The sequence below is a fragment of the Bos indicus x Bos taurus genome, chromosome 15, assembly GCF_003369695.1.
Source record: "Bos indicus x Bos taurus breed Angus x Brahman F1 hybrid chromosome 15, Bos_hybrid_MaternalHap_v2.0, whole genome shotgun sequence".
NCBI lineage: Eukaryota > Metazoa > Chordata > Mammalia > Artiodactyla > Bovidae > Bos > Bos indicus x Bos taurus.
In genome coordinates, this window is record NC_040090.1 from 61,635,816 (window position 1) to 61,654,980 (window position 19,165).

The 19,165-nt window shown below is 43.1% G+C and overlaps 1 long non-coding RNA gene across 1 annotated transcript in view; it reads right to left on the minus strand.

The window, feature by feature from the left end:
* LOC113905847 overlaps window positions 1–19,165 on the minus strand; it is a 197,571-nt gene that overhangs the window by 168,288 nt on the left and 10,118 nt on the right. The window contains exon 2 of the long non-coding RNA XR_003514741.1: window positions 6,824–7,087. This is a non-coding gene — a long non-coding RNA (uncharacterized LOC113905847). The remainder of the gene's footprint in view (window positions 1–6,823; window positions 7,088–19,165) is intronic.

Here is a 19,165-nt window from a genome sequence, read left to right on the forward strand (position 1 = left end):
TGATGTCCATGTGTAGACATGTCTTCTCTTGTGTTGTTGGAAGAGGGTGTTTGTTATGACCAGTGCATTTTCTTGGCAAAACTCTATTAGTCTTTGCCCTGCTTCGTTCCATATTCCAAGGCCAAATTTGCCTGTTACTCCAGGTGTTTCTTGACTTCCTACTTTTGCATTCCAGTCCCCTATGATAGAAAGGACATCTTTTTTGGGTTAGTTCTAAAAGGTCTTGTAGGTCTTCATAGAACCGTTCAACTTCAGCTTCTTCAGCGTTACTGGTTGGGGCATAGACTTGGATTACTGTGATATTGAATGGTTTGACTTGGAAACGAACAGAGACCATTCTGTCGTTTTTGAGATTGCACCAAAAGGCCCCACACCTGCACGATCAGAACACGGCCCTCCCGACCCTGCAGGATGACTGCCCTGCACCAGGAAGTCACAAGGGCGTGGGGCTGGAACAATACCAGAGAAAGAAAACTAAAAATATCTCTGTTTACAAAGCACAGGAAAAGGCGGCAAAGGGTGTGGATCACAAAGGATGAAGACAGAGCCGTTCCCTGGTAAAATCCACGTCAGACAAAGGCCAAGAGCCCAAATGACCTCATAAGCGAGAACCTAGCAGGTATCCAGGGCAAGAACACCCCGCCCTCTGTCCTCACCGGAATGCCTGGGGGCCAAGCTAGCCTAACACCTGCCCTGGAGGGTTCTAGAGAGCTCGCATCCTGCCTGGGGAAGGAGTCTGGGGTAGCCCCAGCTCTAAACCTTATGTATCATTCACAGATGGAGACTTTTACACTCCACTCCGCATGCTGCTTCTGCTCTGCAGACCAAGATGAAGGTGCTCAGTTTAGGAAGTTTCACAGGAAAAAGAAACTTGCTCTCCATCCTCTTTCCTACTTCTTCCGCCCCCGCCCCCCACCCTGCAGTCAATCAAGCGCAGTTCCACCCCGGCTCAGCTGCGGTGATGAACAGCTCATGACTAGCTAGACAGGCTGTGTCCTAGAACCCGCGTAAAGCACCCACGGCTCTGACTCAAGTGTAGCTGCTCAAGGAGGAGCTCCCCTCTGAAGGAAGTGTGGGCAGCTCCCAGGCCCCACCTTGATGGATTCTCTCCAAGAATAATAACAACTAGGGAAGCAAGACTTTACTGAGTGCCTCTCTGTGCTAGGCATTGTGTGCCACACATATTATCTCATTAAAAAGCTCCCAGCCACCTTAGGACCTGGGTGCTACCATTATCCCCATTTTATGGAGGACGAATTATTAGAGCAATTCAATATATTGTTCTGAGGTCACCTGGATGGCGAATGGCAAATCAGGAAGACAAAAAGCGATCTTTCTTCCCCACTTCAGAAATCCTGCTCTTAACCACCCACACTGAAGGGACCGTCTTCCTTGCCCCCGTGTATAGCTCTTTTTCATTGTATGGACTGACTACGATTTTTCCCTTTTGGTAGCTGCTCAAATTTTCAGAACTTCTTGGTTTCCCATTACAGTTTCCCATATATGAAAATCTTTTTTTTGGACCATTGGAAGTGATACCAGGAGCGTAAGTATTGACTGATCAGTTGAAGCGTTCAGACACCACGGATTTTTGTTGTTTTTGTTTGTTTGTTTAGTTATTTGTCAGTGGTTCCTCTGGGCCTTCGTTGCTGCACACAGACTTGCTTTAGTGGTGGCGAGCAGGGGCTCCTCTTGGTTGTGACGCATACGCTTCCCTTTGCGGCGGCTTCTCTTGTGGCCGAGCACAGGCTCTAGGGTGCACAGGCTTCAGCAGTTGCAGCTCTCAAGCTCTAGGCATGCGGGCTTCAGTAAGCTGTGGTGCACAGGCTAAGTAGCCCCATGTCATATGGGATCTTCTCAGACCAAGGATGGAACCTGTGCCCCCTGCGTTGGCAGGTGGATTCTTAACCATTGGGCCACCACGGAAGTCCACCATGGATGTTTAATAACTGGTATTTATCGGTTGTTATTAAAAGCCACAAATATTTCACATACCAGGTAATCCCTTTCCTCTAGAGCAGGGTTTCACAAGCTCAGCACTGTTGACATGCGGGGCTGGACAACTGTTTGTCGTGGGGGCCATGCTGTGCCTTGTAGAACATTTTGCAGCAGCCTGGCTTCTACTACCAGTAGCACCCCCTTCACTAGCTGTAGCAACAAAAATGCCTCTAGACATTGCCAAATATCCTCCAGGTGGCAAAATCACTCCCAGTTGGGAATTATTGCTCTGGAATAAGCATATGAAGATGATGGCATTTATTCTCTTAGTGTAAAACTGCAAGAAAGCTTATTTCCACCTACGATAAAACGCACTTTTATTACTCATAGTTAATAAGTGTGAGAGTTCCTGAGAAGTGCTTATTAAATAACAGCCCCAGAGCACCAATTTCAGAAGATCAAGATAATGTTTCTGTTATGCCTGAACCAAGTCATTTTCCACTAGTAGAATCTTTTGTAATGGGATGTCAAGCTATGGGAACCCATAACCAAAAAAGGAAAGGCCTGGTTTCAAATCTCAGCTTGTAGTCCCAAATCAATTTTTGTAACAAGATGGAGTAGACATAAATGTTTGTAAATCTCAGCTCCTTCACTTACTAGCTTCTGGTCAATTCACTATCACTGGGTCTCAATTCCTCTAAGAAGGGAGTTGATGGTTCCTAGATTATGGGATCGGAGAAGGCAATGGCACCCCGCTCCAGTACTCTTCCCTGGAGAATCCCATGGACAGAGGAGCCTGGTAGGCTGCAGTCCATGGGGTCGCCAAGAGTCGGACACGACTGAGCGACTTCACTTTCACTTTTCACTTTCATGCATTGGAGAAGGAAATGGCAACCCACTCCAGTGTTCTTGCCTGGAGAATCCCAGGGACGGGGGAGCCTGGTGGGCTGCCATCTATGGGGTCGCACAGAATCAGACACAACTGAAGCGACTTAGCAGCAGCAGTGGCAGCAGCAGCTTATGGGATTGTTGTGACGATTAAATAAAACAGATGGAAAGCAACTATCTACCAAGGTCTGCCTCAAGAGGGCTTCAAAATAATCACTCTTTTCCCTGTCCTCACTTGTCACCAGCTCTTCAGAGCATCATTGTTGTTGTTGTTGTCATTTAATTGCTCAGTCATCTCCAACTCTTTTGTGACGCCATAGGCTGTAATTTGTCAGGCTCCTCCGTCCATGGGATTTCCCAGGCAAGAAAACCAGAGTGGGTTGCCATTTTCTTTTCCACATCTATTTTATCTTTAGGATCCATGTGTTTCATCAGCATTTTTAGATTCTATGTTTTAATTTCAAAGATCATTTTAAAAAATAGCCCTTATAGTTGGGGGAGGATAGATAAATCGGGAGCTTGGGATTAACATATACATACTACTGTATATGGGCTTCCCTGGTGGCTCAGATGGTAAAGAATCTGCCTGTGATGCAGGAGACCAGGGTTCAATCTCTGGGTCAGGAAGATCCCCTGGAGAAGGGAATGTTTACCCACTCCAGTACTCTTGGCTGGAGAATCCCATGAACAAAGGAGCCGGTGGGCTACAGTTCATGGGATTGCAAAGAGTTGGACACAACTGACCAACTAACACTTTCACTTTCATATGTGGGTTTCTCTGGTGGCTCAGCCAGTAAAGAATCTGCCTGCAGTGTGAGAGACCTGGGTTTAATCCCTGGTTTGGAAAGATCCCTGGAGAAGGGAACGGCTACCCACTCCAATATTCTTGCCTGGGAAATTCCATGAACAGAGGAGCCTGGGAGGCTGTACTCCTTGGGGGTCACAAAAGAGTTAGACACAACTAAGTGACTTTCACTACCATATATAAAATAGGTAACCAACAAGGACCTGCTGTATAGCATGGGAAACCCTACTCAATATTTTGTAATAACTTTTGTGGGGAAAGAATTATGTGTGTGTGTGTGTGTGTGTATAAGTTGCTCAGCCACTCCTGACTCTGTGACCCGATGGACTGCAGCCTGCCAGGCTCCTCTATCCATGGAATTCTCAAGGCAAGAACACTGGCATTCCCTTCTCCAGGGGGTCTTCCTGACCTAGGGATTGAACCCAGGTCTCCTGCATTGCAGGCAGATTCTTTACCATCTGAGCCACCAGGAAAGCCTATATATACAACAACCACAATGCTGTATAACTGAAACTAAACAACATTGTAAGTCAACCACACTCCAATAAAAACTTTTAAATAGATTTTATTTAAAAATCTATATGTTTAAAAGTTTAAACATATGTTACTTTTATTTTTTAATATTTCTTTCTTTATTTTATTGTTTGTGTTGGATCTGTTGCTATACACAGGCTTTCTCTAGTTGCAGAGAGCAGGGGCTAATCTCTAGCTGTGGCATGCAGGCTTCTCATTGTGGTGGCTTCTCATTGCAGAGCATAGGCTCTAGGCGAACAGGCTGTCATTGCAGCTCATCAGCTCAGTTGCCTGCGGCATGCAGGGTTTTCCCAGGCCAGGGACTGAACTGGTATCCCTTGCATTGCGTGACAGATTCGTAACCACTGGACAACCAGGGAAGCCCTATATGTTATTTTTAACAAAGCATCTTTGAATTGGTCATTCTTAATTGAAAGATATGTTCAAATAAGACTTGAACTCCTTCAGTTGATGATTCTCAAAGTTCCAGGAAACAGTGCTACAAATAATCTGAAATTATTTTATCAATAACAAGTTGCATGTGACAAAAATGCATTTGTACACAAGGCTAGAAATAGAGCCTATATGTTATCAGGAAAATAGGTACTGTTATTTGTTTTGTTTTTAGGAAAGATAAGAAGCTACAGTATGCAGTAATGATATTTAAAATATTGCCACATTGTATCAAATCAGTACAAAAGGGGGGAAAAAAATCACAGTTCAAAATTAATGGCAGAAGTCAGTAGTGCCTAAGAGAATTAAATGAATTAAAGGATGTCCCTGGGACTCAACTAATGAAATGATATTGAAAAGGGAAAGGTATGGGCTGGATTCAGGTCTGCATTTCAATAGAGTTGTTGTACATTACATGAACACATCATAAACTCTATTGGAGTAGGGGTTTGTCTTATTTCCTCAGTGCCCTGCTGCTACTGCTGCTAAGTCACTTCAGTCGTGTCCGACTGTGTGCGACCCCATAGACGGCAGCCCACTAGGCTCCTCTGTCCCTGGGATTCTCCAGGCAAGAACACTGGAGTGGGTTGCCATTTCCTTCTCCAATGCGTGAAAGAAAAAGTGAAAGTGAAGTTGCTCAGTCATGCCTGACTCTCAAGTGAGCCCATGGACTGCAGCCCAACAAGCTCCTCCATCCATGGGAGTCTCCAGGCAAGAGTACTGGAGTGGGGTGCCATTGCCTTCTCCGCCTCAGTGCCCTAAACAGTACCAAACTCAGATAGACAGTCCACCCAGCATTTCTGAATGATGAGCCTCACCTTCCTCGTAATCATCTTATTCCTTCTACTCTTATTATCCTTATATCCTTAACTTTTTGCTTTTTAAATCTTGTGTTTCTGTTAGCTACCTTAAACCCACATGAATAAAGTAGGATTTTAGAAAATCAATATACCTATTTTCTGTTTCGTTTTTTTTTTTTTTTTGGACTGTGCTGGGTCTTTGTTGAAGCACGTGGGCTTCTCTAGTCATGGCATGTGGGTTCAATAGTGTGAGGGCTTAGTTGCCCCAAGGCATGTGGGATCTTAGTTCCCTGACCAGGGATCTAACCCTCATCCCCTGCAGTGAAAGACAGATTCTTAATCCCTGGACCACCAGGGCAGTCCCTAGAAAATCAACACCCTTTGAAAGAACAGGCTGTCAGGGAATTCTCATATGTGGCATCTTTTTTTGATTTTACCTCTGGAGAGTTGTCTCCATCACTTTCTCATTAGACCACCACACCGAACCACGGCTCATCCTGGGAGTTCCCAGGCATGCCTCACTGATTAAACCATCCTATATCTTTTCACTATTGAGCCTTCCAGTTAAATAGTAGGAACAAGCATTTGAATTTCTTGATAAGTGCTTCATCCTCCAAAGTAATGTTAAAGTCTAATTAATGGAAATTAAGGGCTTTCCTGGTGGCTCAGCGGTAAAGAATCCACCTGAAATGCAGAAGACAAGGGCTTGATTCCTTTGGGTCAGGAAGATACCCTAGAGAAGGAAATGGCAACCCACTCGAGTATTCTTGCCTGGGAAATCCTACGGACAGAGGAGCCTGGCGGGCTACAGTCCATGGGGTCAAAAGAGTCGGACATGACTTAGCAACTAAACAACAAAAATAACAGAAAATAACAGAGAGCCAACTTTTTCCAGAGGTAATTGACCAGGGCTTGCTAAACTCTCCCCAAGCACCTTGCAATGCACCTCCTCTCAGGCAGAGTTCTTGCCTCTCAAAGGAGAAACCAGTAACCAAACCAGGTTCCTTTGTATGATGCTCAGCAAGGTAAATGCTGAGATGATGAGGTTTGCAACAGAAAAATGGCTTATTCATGAAGCAGCCAAATGAGAAGATGGGAGAAGAACTTCGAGATCTGCCTTGTCAAAGTCAAGGGGCTTGAAATATTTACGGGTTAAAGAAGCAGAGTGGTCTTAGGCATTCAGAAAGATGAGTGGAGGCAGGGAAAAGGTCAGGTAATCAGTGTTCTACTCAGGTCCAGTTTTAGAGTCAATGATCCCAAATAGTCTCAGCTGGTTCAAACTGGGCAAGAGCTGATTCCAAATTCCTAGGCTACGTGAACCTATGAGGACACGCAATCAGCAACGAAGTGATTAAAGGCGAGCTTGCGCTTGCTCAAGTAGGGCAGGCTATAAGCAGAAGGAAGTTTTAAGAAGCTTTTCCCTTACCTGCTGTTCTGTAAGATAAGCTCAAGAATTTCTGATAGTCACCAGTTTCTGTTAAAGCTGTGGGGCATGGTTTCAAAGCCATGCTAGCCGGTCACATGAAAAGGATGTCCAAAGCTTCCTCCTCCCCCTGTTGGGGGTGCAGTTTCGAGTTCCTTTTCTGCTGCGGTTTGGGGAGTAGGGAGCGCAGAGTTCTATTCTTGTCTCATTTCAGTCCTTCACCCACCAACGCAGACCACGAAGTGCCCTCAATGCTTTTATTTCTGCCTAAAAAAAATGAATGAAATCAATTTTCAATTGGGGGGAGCTATGGACTCTAATGTTGGAAGGAGGAACTTAAAAGGTTCAGCCTCTCTCTCAATGAGAAAGAGATCTTTGAACACACCCTGAGACAATTTTCCGACTCCTACTTAAATGCCAGCAATCTTGGCTCCTTGCCACATTAACACAACGCATTTTGGAAAGTTATGATGCAGAGTCTTCATAGACCCCTGGTATCCAGCTTTTGGATTCCAGGGACCTAGATAGAATGCTAATTTTTCCAGAGAGGACCAATTTTTTCTCATTTTGCCAAATAAAAACATTGTAAAAAGTAAACAGATGAGTGGGAGAGGGATCTACTATCTGTAATCTACAAGGACCATACTTTCATTTTAAAAAGGACATTTTAATTATAAAATGTCAAAATGCTATAAAATTAGAATTAAAAAGCAGGCTTGTAAATAAATTTTTGTGTTCTCTTTTTAAAGTCTCATCATTTTACTCTCAATTTCTCTCATTCCTTTGACAAGTGTGTGTTGATCAAGACTGTCATCAGCCTGGAATTTGGCGACAACTGAGTATAAGACAGGGATCACTTTTCCCGAAAGCTGTGGGACCTTGAGCAGCTTATTTGATACCCCCAACCCTAATCTCAGCAACTGAAGTTGCAAAGGAGGCCATGTGGCCAAAGTACTGTGCCATTCCAACTGTTCTCTGGACACACAGTTCAGGATTAAAGCCACAGATGTGACCAATAAAAAGTCTCGAGCAAAGATAGAATAATGAACTACTGTAATAGTAAACTTCTCTCCAAATTCTATAAAATGAAAACAGACTGAGCAAGAGTCCTGGATGTCCTGGATGCACACGCCTGGCACATTAAAATTAAAATTAAAACATACTATACCCATCTGTCCCATCTGAATCACATTAAAATTAAAACATACTATACCTTGACTTTGTCCCATCTGAATCTAAAATGCCAAGTAGGAACAAGCAGGTACTAACTAGGCAGCAGAACAGTACAGTGCAGAAACACCCCGCAGGAGCTGGCAGCGGTGGGGTGGAATGGTGTTCTAGGCCCAGATTTGCCACCAAGTCTATAGCCTCAGGCAGGTTTAATCTAAAATGAGGGAGCTAGATTAAAATGATTAGGGCCAGTTCCGCTTGAAAATTCTTAATGTCGTGTACAATAGTTTGTCATCTCTCTGAAAAGAGAGATGTCAGCTTCAGGGAATGAGAGGGGTAGTATACATCTTCTGAGCAACCGACCACTGCTGCTGCTGCTAAGTCACTTCAGTCGTGTCCAACTCTGTGCGACCCCATAGACGGCAGCCCACCGGGCTCCCCCGTCCCTGGGATTCTCCAGGCAAGAACACTGGAGTGGGTTGCCATTTCCTTCTCCAATGCATGAAAGGGAAAAGTGAAAGTGATGTCACTCAGTCGTGTCCGACCCTCAGCAACCCCATGGACTGCAGCCTTCCAGGCTCCTCCATCCATGGGATTTTCCAGGCAAGAGTACTGGAGTGGGGTGCCATTGCCTTCTCCTAAAGCAAAAGATAATATATTCAAAAGCAGAGACATTACTTTGCCAATAAAGGTCCGTCTAGTCAAGGCTATGGTTTTTCCTGTGGTCGTGTATGGACGTAAGAGTTGGACTGTGAAGAAGGCCAAAGAATTGATGCTTTTGAACAGTGGTGTTGGAGAAGACTCTAGAGAGTCTCTTGGACTGCTAGGAGATCCAACCAGTCCATTCTGAAGGAGATCAGCCCTGGGATTTCTTTGGAAGGAATGATGCTGAAGCTGAAGCTCCAGTACTTTGGCCACCTCATGCGAAGAGTTGACTCATTGGAAAAGACTCTGATGCTGGGAGGGATTGGGGGCAAGAGGAGAAGGAGACGACAGAGGATGAGATGGCTGGATGGCATCACTGACTTGATGGACGTGAGTCTGAGTGAACTCCGGGAGTTTGTGATGGACAGGGAGGCCTGGCGTGCTGCGATTCATGGGGTCACAAAGAGTCAGACACGACTGAGTGACTGAACTGAACTGAAAGCAAAAAAATCTATGCTATGGGAGCCTCAAAAACATAACATCCACCACCCTAAACCAAAGAGCCAAAGGGTACAAGCCAGTCAGTCCCTGAATTAACTCATGTTGACTGAAGCACCCACCGTGAGGAAACAGAGGAGAGTAAACATTCTGGGGACTGCCCCCCCTGGCCCCTGGTGGCCCTTTTCTTAGATTTGCACTCTGACCTGCCATCAGTGGCTAAGAACCCCCACTTAAAGAGCATTGGCCATGGCAGGCAGTCACCTGCATTATTTCTTAAACCTTGACACAATCCTGCAAGGCTGGTATTATTTTTTCCACTATATGAATAAGAGAACTGTGGCTTAGACAGTGCTCTTTTTCATAACTTAAGTACAATCCGAGGCTACAAAGAGGTCTGAGGCCCCTCTGACTCCAAAGTCTGTGCTTATACCCCCATGGTGGCCAAACTGCATCCCAAACACCTTTGACACACCCACGACACTGGATCAAAACCCCCAGAAATTCAGGCTGATAATCCCTGCAGTCTGCAGTCGCCAGTGGTTGCTTCTGGTGAATTTCAGGGACCCTCTCCTCAGACTCTGACCTTAGAAGAGCAGCTGCCCTCTCCTCTCTCTGATAGCTCTCCTTTCCAGAGAGACCAGCCAGGTGTTGAAGTGCCCACTTTCTACACCATGAAGCATTTCAGCAGATAAACTCTAGGCAGGTTGACTAGTTTGAGGTGCACAGTAGTCATAGAACCCAGCTTTTTCAACTTTAACAGTTAGTGTAACATTCAATCTGTTCTATGCAGATCAGCTGTTAAACCTCTGCTGTTCAAGGTGTGGCCCATGGATAAGCAACAGTTTGGCTTTATATGGGAGCCTGCTAGAAATGAGGGGTCTCAGGCTCCACACCAGACCCATGAATCAGAAACTGCATGTTAGCAAAATGCTCCATGTGACTTGAATGAATGTTAAAGTTAAAAAACAACAACAACAACAACATTCTTTTAGAATCACCTATGGAGCTTTTTCAGAGAAGGCAATGGCACCCCACTCCAGTACTCTTGCCTAGAAAATCCCATGGATGGAGGAGCCTGGAAGGCTGCAGTCCATGAGGTCCCTGAGGGTTGGACACGACTGAGCGACTTAACTTTCCCTTTTCCCTTTCCTGCATTGGAGAAGGAAATGGCAACCCACTCCAGTGTTCTTGCCTGGAGAATCCCAGGGACGGGGGAGCCCGGTGGGCTGCCGTCTATGGGGTCGCACAGAGTCGGACACGACTGAAGTGACTTAGCAGCATGGAGCTTTTTAAATGTGTGCATGTCCAGGAACTAAGGTCCAAAATTCCAAAGAAAATGGTGGAGGAGAGGGAAGCCCAAAGAAATGTATAATTTTAAAAACTAGTTTTCTTGTGGTCCCTAGTCCTCTGGAAAAATCAAGCCATTTCTGGCTGGAATCAAAGAACAACTTTGTTTGGTCAACAACTGCCCCTGAAGCCAACAGACAGCTCCCTCCTCCCTGGAGGCAATGCTGATAACTTCTACAGGCCCTCTCGGGCTCAGCGCCACATCGCAGTGAATGAGTGGAAGAATTCTGTTTAAATCAGAGCTTTTCTCTGAGTTGTCCCCCATTGCCCCAGTCTTCTGCCCCCAGTTCATAGGGAGGATTAGACTTTTATTTCCCTGTCAACAGCAGGACCCCTGTATTTTCTTTTCTCCAGATTCAGTGCCTTAATCTGGTATAAAGGAAAGAAGAATGGAGGAAAGGAAGGGAGGAAAACAGAGAAGGAGGGAGAGAGGAAGGAAAGAAGGAAGAAAACAAATTAACATGTGTTATACACCTACTGTGAGTCAGACCCATCTCACCCCCCTAAATGGTTTACATATATTTCTCACTTAATATGCATAAAAATACGTAAAATTGGTATTAATGTCTCAATTTTCAGCAGTGGAGACTAAAGTTCACATAGGTTAAAATTCTCCTAACACTAACGTTCTGTCTTAAGAGGAATCTGAATGAACTGGCCTTGCTAAGCACGTCTCTCCCCTTCCCGTTTACTACACTTGCTCACCTTTTTCCTATGACACCTTTCCATGACTTTTCAGTCTTTCCATAAAAACACTCGGGTTTATACCTTAGTCAACATCTCCCGGACTTCCCTGGTGGCTCATGGTAAAGACTCCACCCGCCAAGTGCAAGAGCACGAGACAGAGGTTTGAGCCCTGGTCCAGGAGGATCCCACATGCCGTGGAGCAAGCAAGTCCACGGGCCACAACTGTTGAGCTTGTGCTGTAGAGCCTGGGATCCGTAACTGCTGAGCCCACATACCGCAACTACTGAAGGCCGCGTGTCCCGGCCTGCGCTCCACAGCAGGAGGAGCCACCACACTGCACTGCACACCACAGCTGAGTAAGCCCACGTGCGCAGTGAAGACCCACTGCAGCCGAACCGCAAAATGAATAAAATTATTTTTTTTTTAATCTCCCTATTACTGGAGGTGTTAGCTAACACTGTGGTAGTAGTCATATAGCAAGATAAAAGTGTTATCAGTATCCTGTACACTTAATTTTTTAAATATTTATTTATTTTTGGCTGCTCTGGGTCTTCGTTGCTTTTGCATGGGCTTTCCCTAGTTGCAGCAAGAGGGGCGGCTGGCTCTTCATTACGGTGCTCAGGCTTCTAATTGCGGTGGCCCCTCTAGTTGCCGAGCGTGGGCTTCAGTCGCTGGGGCACACAGGTTCCGTAGTCGTGGCCCATGGGCTTAGTTGTTCTGTGACGGGTGGAATATTCCCGTACAAGAGAACAAACCTGCATCCCGTGCACTGGCAGGCAGATTCCTATCCACTGAGCCACCAGGGAAGTACCTGTTGTACACTTTACACTTGCACAATGTCATATGTCAATTATGTCTCAATATAGTTGAAAAAAATCACTTGGGTTTACTCATTTCTTCATGTCTTCATTTCCTTGTGATGGCTCCCATGTCACTTCAAACACAGAAATTTGTATACTTTTCTCTTGTTAAAAAGATGAATAAATAAAGTTTGGTCTCATTCTTTCTACTACCCCAACTTGCTTACACAGAATAGTATGTAAAGAAAAGAGTTTACTGAAACATAATTCAGATACCATAAAATTCAATTCAGTGGTTGTTTAGTATATTCACAAGATTTTGAGACTATCCCCATTATCTATCCCAGAACAATTCCATCACCCCAAAGAGAAACCCCAAACCAACTAGCAGTCATTCTCCATTCTCCTTGTCTGCCAGGCTCCTGACAACCACTTTCTATCTCTATGGATCTCTTTACTGATAATGACTAGTTTATTCTCTGTATCTATAGGTGTGTTTCTTTTTTTTTTTTTTTTTTTTAAACAGCAGAAATTTATTTTCTCACAGTTCCTGAAGCTGGAAAGTTCAAGTTTCTGAGAAGGCTCAGGTTCTGGTTAGAGGTCTCTTCTTGGCTTGCAGATAGCCACCTCTGGTTGCTTCTTTCAGTGTTGAAGAGAATGAGAGCTCTGGTGTCTCTTCTTCTTCCAGTTCTATTGGATTAGGGTTCCACCTTTGTGACCTCATTTAACCTTAATTGTCTTCTTAAAGGCCCTAGCTCCTATACAATCCTATGAGGCTTAGAATTTCAACATACAAACTTTGGGGGACACAATTGTGCTTATAGTAGACATTGCAATAATAGAATTGCCCCTTTAATGCTAATACAATTGGATACTAATTCTGCTTAGAAAGCAAAATGCCTCCAACTCATCAAGTCAGGAGGCGCCAGGGAATTGTTGACTATGACAGCTCTCCCATGCTATCTCATTGGATCAAATATTTTACAGCCAAGCTTATAGAAATGTGGTATTATTTTGAATATGAATATGAATACTCAGGTGTGTTTCATTTTATTATTTGTGTTCATTTGTTTTATAGTTCAGATTCCACATATAAATGACAACATACAGTCTTTGTCTTTCTCTGTATGACTTATTTCACTAAATATAATAACCTCTAGGTCCGTACATGTTGTTGCGAATGACAGAATTGGATTCCCTTTCATGTTGGAGTAATAGGCCCTTATGCATGTATGTTTTGTGTGTGTGTACATTTTGGTTTGTTTCCTTTTCCTTAAAAGAAAGATTCCAAAAAATATTGCTACAATTTATGTCAAAGAGTGTTTTGCCTATGTTTTCTTTTAGGACTTTTCCAGGTTTACACTGTGGTCTTTAATCTATTTTGAATTTATGGTTGTATACAGCATGAGAAAATATCCTAATCTCATTCTTTTACATGTAGTTGATTTTTTCCAGCACCACTTATTGAAGAGACTGTCCTTTCCCATTGTCTGTTATTGCCTACTTTGTCATAGATTAATTGACCAAAAGTCATAGATTAATTGACCAAAAGTCATAGATTAATTGAATGTTGAAGTTTGTCCAAATCTTTTTCTGTATCTATTGAGATGATTATATGATTTTTATTCTCTGATCTTTTACTTTTTTAATTTAATTTAATTTTTTATTATTATTTTTTAATTTAAATTTATTTTAATTGGAGGCTAATTACTTTACAATATTGTATTGGCTTTGCCACACATCAACATGAATCTGCCACAGGTATACATGTGTTCCCCATCCTGAACCCCCCTCCCACCTCCCTCCCCGTACCATCCCTCTGGGTCATCCCAGTGCACCAGCCCCAAGCTTCCTGTATCCTGCATCGAACCTGGACTGGCGATAGCTTCATATATGATATTATACATGTTTCAATGCCATTCTCCCAAATCATCCCACCCTCTCCCTCTCCCACAGAGTCCAAAAGACTGTTCTATCCATCTGTGTCTCTTTTGCTGTCTCGTATACAGGGATATTGTTACCATCTTTCTAAATTCCATATATATGCATTAGTATACTGTATTGGTGTTTTTCTTTCTGGCTTACTTCACTCTGTATAATAGGCTCCAGTTTCATCCACCTCATTGGAGCTGATTCAAATGTATTCTTTTTAATGGCTGAATAATACTCCATTTTGTATATGGAGCTTTCTTATCCATTCATCTGTTGATGGACCTTTCAAAGTCTTTTTAAAATTCATTTATTTACTGGCTATGCAGGGTCTTCACTGCTGCATGGGCTTTTCTCTAGTTAGAGTGAGCGGGGGCTACTCTTGAGTTGCAGAGCACATGCTTCTCATTGTGGTGGCTTCTCCTGCTGTGGAGCATGGGCTCTAGTGCACGTGGGCTTCAGTAGCTGTGGTGTGAGGGCTTAGCAGTTGTGGCTCCTGGGCTCTACAGCACAGGTTCAATAGTTGTGGCACACAGGCTTAGCTGCTTGGCAGCATGTAAGATCTTCCCAGACCAGGGATCAAACCCATGTCTCATGCATTGGCAGGCAGATTCCTTACCGCTGAGCCACCAGCCCCTATTCTTCAAATTTTTAACGTGGTGTATCACATTGACTGATGTGCAGATATTAAATTATTCTTGCCTCCCTGGGATAAATCCCACTTGACCAAGGTGTATAATCCTTTTAATATTGTTAACATAATGATTTGACTTCCTAATATTTTGTTGAGGATTTTTGTGTCTATGATCATCCGTGATGTGTGTGTGTGTGCTAAGTCACTTCAGTCTTTGTGACCGTGTGGACCATAGCCCGCCAGCCTCTTCTGTCCATGGGATTCTCCAGGCAAGAATACTGGAGTGGGTTCCCATGCCCTTCCCCAGGGGATCTTCCCAACCCAGGGATCGAACCACATCTCTTATATCTCCTGCATTGGCAGGCATGTTCTTTACCACTAGCACCACCTGGGAAGCTCTCATCCATGATATTTGCCTATAATTTTCTTTTTCTGTGATATCTTTATCAGGTTTCAGTATCAAGGTGATGCTGGCTTTGTTGAATGAGTTCAGTGCAGTTGTCTTGAAATTTTTTGGAATAGTTTAAGAAGGATAAGTAAGTCTTTTCTAAATGTTTGGTAGAATTCACCTGTGAAGCTATCTAGTCCTGGACTTTGGTTTGTTGGGAGTTTTATTTTATTACTGATTCAATATCACTACCTGTAATTGGTCTGTTCATATTTCCTGTTTCATCTTGGTTCAGGCTTGGGAGATTGCACGTTTCTAGGAACTTGCCTATTGATTCTAGGTAGTCCATTTTATTATAGTTATTTTAGTAGTCTCTTAGGCACCGTTGTATTCCTGTGGTGTTGGTTTAACTTCTGCTTTTTATCTGATTTTATTAATTTGGGTCCTCCCTTGGACCCTGGGATCTCTGGGGGCTCCAGGTCTAGTGCCTGTACACCGGAGTGTGGGGACAAGTCCTGCGCCTTCTAGTGGAAGGGCCTTGTCCAGTAGTGGCTCTGGGCTCTGGGGGTATTAAGGCAGCCTGTCTGCTGGTAAGTGGTGCTGTGCCCCACGCCGGGTAGTTGCTTGGCCTGAGGTGTCCCATTATTGGTGTCAAAAGCCTGGTGGGTAGGGCTGAGTCCTGGCACTAATAAGCTAGAGGAAGGATAAAAAAATGACACTTGCAGCACCAGTGTCCTGTGGCAGATCAAGCTCCCAGGAATGGCTGCTGCCAGTGTTTATATCCCTGGGATGAGCCCCAGTTTCCTCTTGCCTCTCCAGGAGACTCTCCAAGATCAGCAGGTGGGTCTGATCCAGGTTCCTTTCCCTGGGTCCTGGAGCATGTGAGATTTTGTATGCACGCTTTAAGAGTGGAATCTCTATTTCCCCCAGCTCTGTAGGTCTCCCAAAAGTAAGCTCTGCTGGCCTTCAAAGCCAAACATTCTAAGGGCTTGTTTTTCCAGTTCAAGACCCCCAGGCTGGCGAGCTTGATGTGGGGCTCAGATCCCTTATTCCTTGTGGAGAACCTCTGAAATTGTCATTATTTTCTCAGGGGGTATGGGTCTTGACAACTTCTCACCTCTTACTTGTCTCCTTGTGGTTCCTTCTCTACGTCTTTACTTGTAGATCTTCTCTGGTAGAAACCCGTCTTTCTCATCAATAGTTGCTGTACAAATAGTTGCAGTTTTGTGTGCCCATGAAAGGAAGTGAGTAGAAGTGGAGTCCTTCTACTCCACCATCTTTCCACACTGTCTTGATTACAATACCTTCATAGTTTTGAACTTGCTAAGTGTGAGTTCTCCAACATTATTGTTGTTAATTGCTTCAAGATCATTTTGGCTTTTATGAGTTCCTTGTTGTAGTTTTCAGTATATAATCTTGCATTTCTTTTCTTAAATGTATTGAATATCTTTACTGAATATCTTCAAGTTTATTGATACTTTCTTCTGCCAGTTAAAATCTGTTCTTAAGTCCTTCTAGTGAATTTTTCCTTTCAGTTTTACTTTTCAACTACAAATTTTCTGTTTGGTTCTTTTTATCATTTCTATCTCTTTACTAATATTCCTTTTTTGTTGAGACATCATTCTTACACTTTTCTTTTATTCTTTAAACATGGCTTCTGTTAGTTCTTTGAACATATTTATAATAATTGAATTAATATTTCTGTCTAGTAAATCCAACATCTGGACTTCTTCAAGGATGGTTTCTATTGGCTGGGATTTTTTTTTTTCTATAAACAGAACATACTTTTTATTCATTTGTATGTTTCATAATTTTTTGTTGAAAATTGAACATTTAAAAAAATATAATGTGACCATTGACCATTCTGTACACCCAATTCCCCTCCTTCCTAGGATTTGTTGTAGTTACTGTTGGTTATTATTTGTTGTTGCTGCTGCTGCCTGTTTAGCAACTTTTCTGAATTCATTCTCCAAAGTCAATATTCCTTATTATGTGTGGCCACTGAAGTCTCTGCTCAGTTAGCTGGTTGTTGTTTAGTTGATAAATCCAACTCTTTGCAACCCCATAGACTGTATCCCACCAGGTTCCTCTACCCATGGGATTTCACAGGCGAGAATACTGGAGTGAGTTGTCATTTCCTTCTCCAGGGAATTTTCCCAACCCAGGGATCGAAACTGGGTCTCCTACTTTGCAGGCAGATTCTTTATTACTGAGCCACAGCGGAAGCCCTCAGTTAGCTTAGTGGTCAGTTAATGAATAGACAGAGATTTCCTAAACATCTTGAACCAATAAGTCTCTCAGCCTTTGGCAGCTTCCTCTCAGCTTCCTCTGTGTGCATTTTAAAGCATGAATTCACTGGTCAGATGAGCATTTTACAACTCTGCCTCAGCTGCATTCTTCTTACTCGTGTAGATCCTCAAGGTCAGCCACAGATGAGAGATAAGGGCTTTCTCAGATCTTTCCTGGGCCTGTGCATAGCTCTGTTCATGCAGGTGGACTTTCAGATTCCCAGGGATTTGTCAGAGCTTGCCAAGGCCCCTAGTCAAAACCTCATTCTCCAGTTTTTTCTTTTACATTTTTGCTCAGCTCCTTGTTAGTTGCAACCACTGCCTCAGGCAGCTGCAATGTTAGAAAACTTTCCAATGATAAAGAATTTTAAATAAGAACTCAGAGTAAATAACCCAAAAGTAGGCATTGTTGTGCACGTCACCCAGTCGTGTCCAACTCTTTGTGACCCCAGGGGCTGTAGCCCACCAGACTCCTCTATCCATGGAATTTTCCAGGCAGGAATACTGGAGTGGGTTGCCATTTCCTTTCCCAGGGGATCTTTCTGACCCAGGGGTTGAACTCGTGTCTCCACATTGGCAGGCAGATTCTTCACCACTGTGCCACCTGGGAAGCCCATATAAGTAGGAATTAAGTGACTCAATAAAGGTCACAAATCAATAGCCTAAAGTAGTCAGGACTCATAACACAAAAGAGAAAACTGAGCTCATAAAAAAAAATTGGTAATATAGCGTCAACATATTTTATTCTTAGTTCTGCATATGACACTGTGTCAGGAAGACACAAAGGATTTTACTGAGTTTACTGGGTTACTGAAAATAGAATATCTTATGTCAAGGGGACAGCAACTCTTTAGCAGTATTTAATGAAACGTTTTGCTCAATATTCCCTCTTTTCAAAAGAAGCTAGGAATCTAGATTTTGTTCCTTATTTTAAAAATAATAAACAGTGCACAGAACAAAGGACATTTCCAGGTTTAGTTCAGACTGATGTTCACCATTTTGGAAACTCTGTAATACTTGGATAAAGTCTATGTTAAAGAGAATATAGAAATATCTGATTTAAATAAATGAAGTTCCAAATACAAGCAATGATCTTCTTAACATATGCACAAAACACCAAAATTTATGTTAACAGCAATACAGCTGAAAGATGGTCAGATTGGGTTTCAGAAAATGTTTTTGCAACTTGATTATATTGCTTAGTAGATATACAGGAACATCATCTACTCATCACTCTTTGATAAGAATAAAGTGACACATGGAAAATGCCTGGGAAGTCATGAAGTACTTTAAAAATTCATAGCATCATAATTAAATTGTATTAATAATATTATTAATTTCTTAAAAAAAAAACTTTCCACTGACTATTTTCAACAAATGTCCTAACAGTAATGTTGTTTGCACAGAGAAAGTTCTGAAAGCTCTGAGAATCCATCTTTACAGACAATTTGCAAATAGGTCACAGAGTGACAACTCTCTGAAAATGAAGCTTTTTGGAGCACTCCAAACCCATTCTTTCCCCTCCCTCTTGACCGCTAGTTTGCTGGCCTTCATGGCTATCACAGTTGCAAGGTTGTTGGTTTCGAAGGCTACCTAAAGAGGTGGGGTGAGAGGGATGGGAACAGGGATGGGAACAAGTTAAAATGTCATGATCTCACTGTGCTTAACGAGATTTAGCCATTTTTCTTAGACAAATGCTCCTCGAATTGCTGCAAGTTTTGGCGATTTCTAGAGTCCTGAAAAAGTTGACTTTGTTTTTGCTTATCACTTTTCTAGAGGAGGGGGTTTTTCAGAGGTCCTTGCTCCACCATTTTGTAAGTGTGTCTCTCAAAGAAACATGTATAAATATCTTTTTGATTCAAGTCTACATTTTTTGTTTTCCTTCTACTCACACAATAGAATACATCTTTCCTCTTCTCTCCTTCAGTGAGTGAATTAAAATCAGAGAAGAGAGAT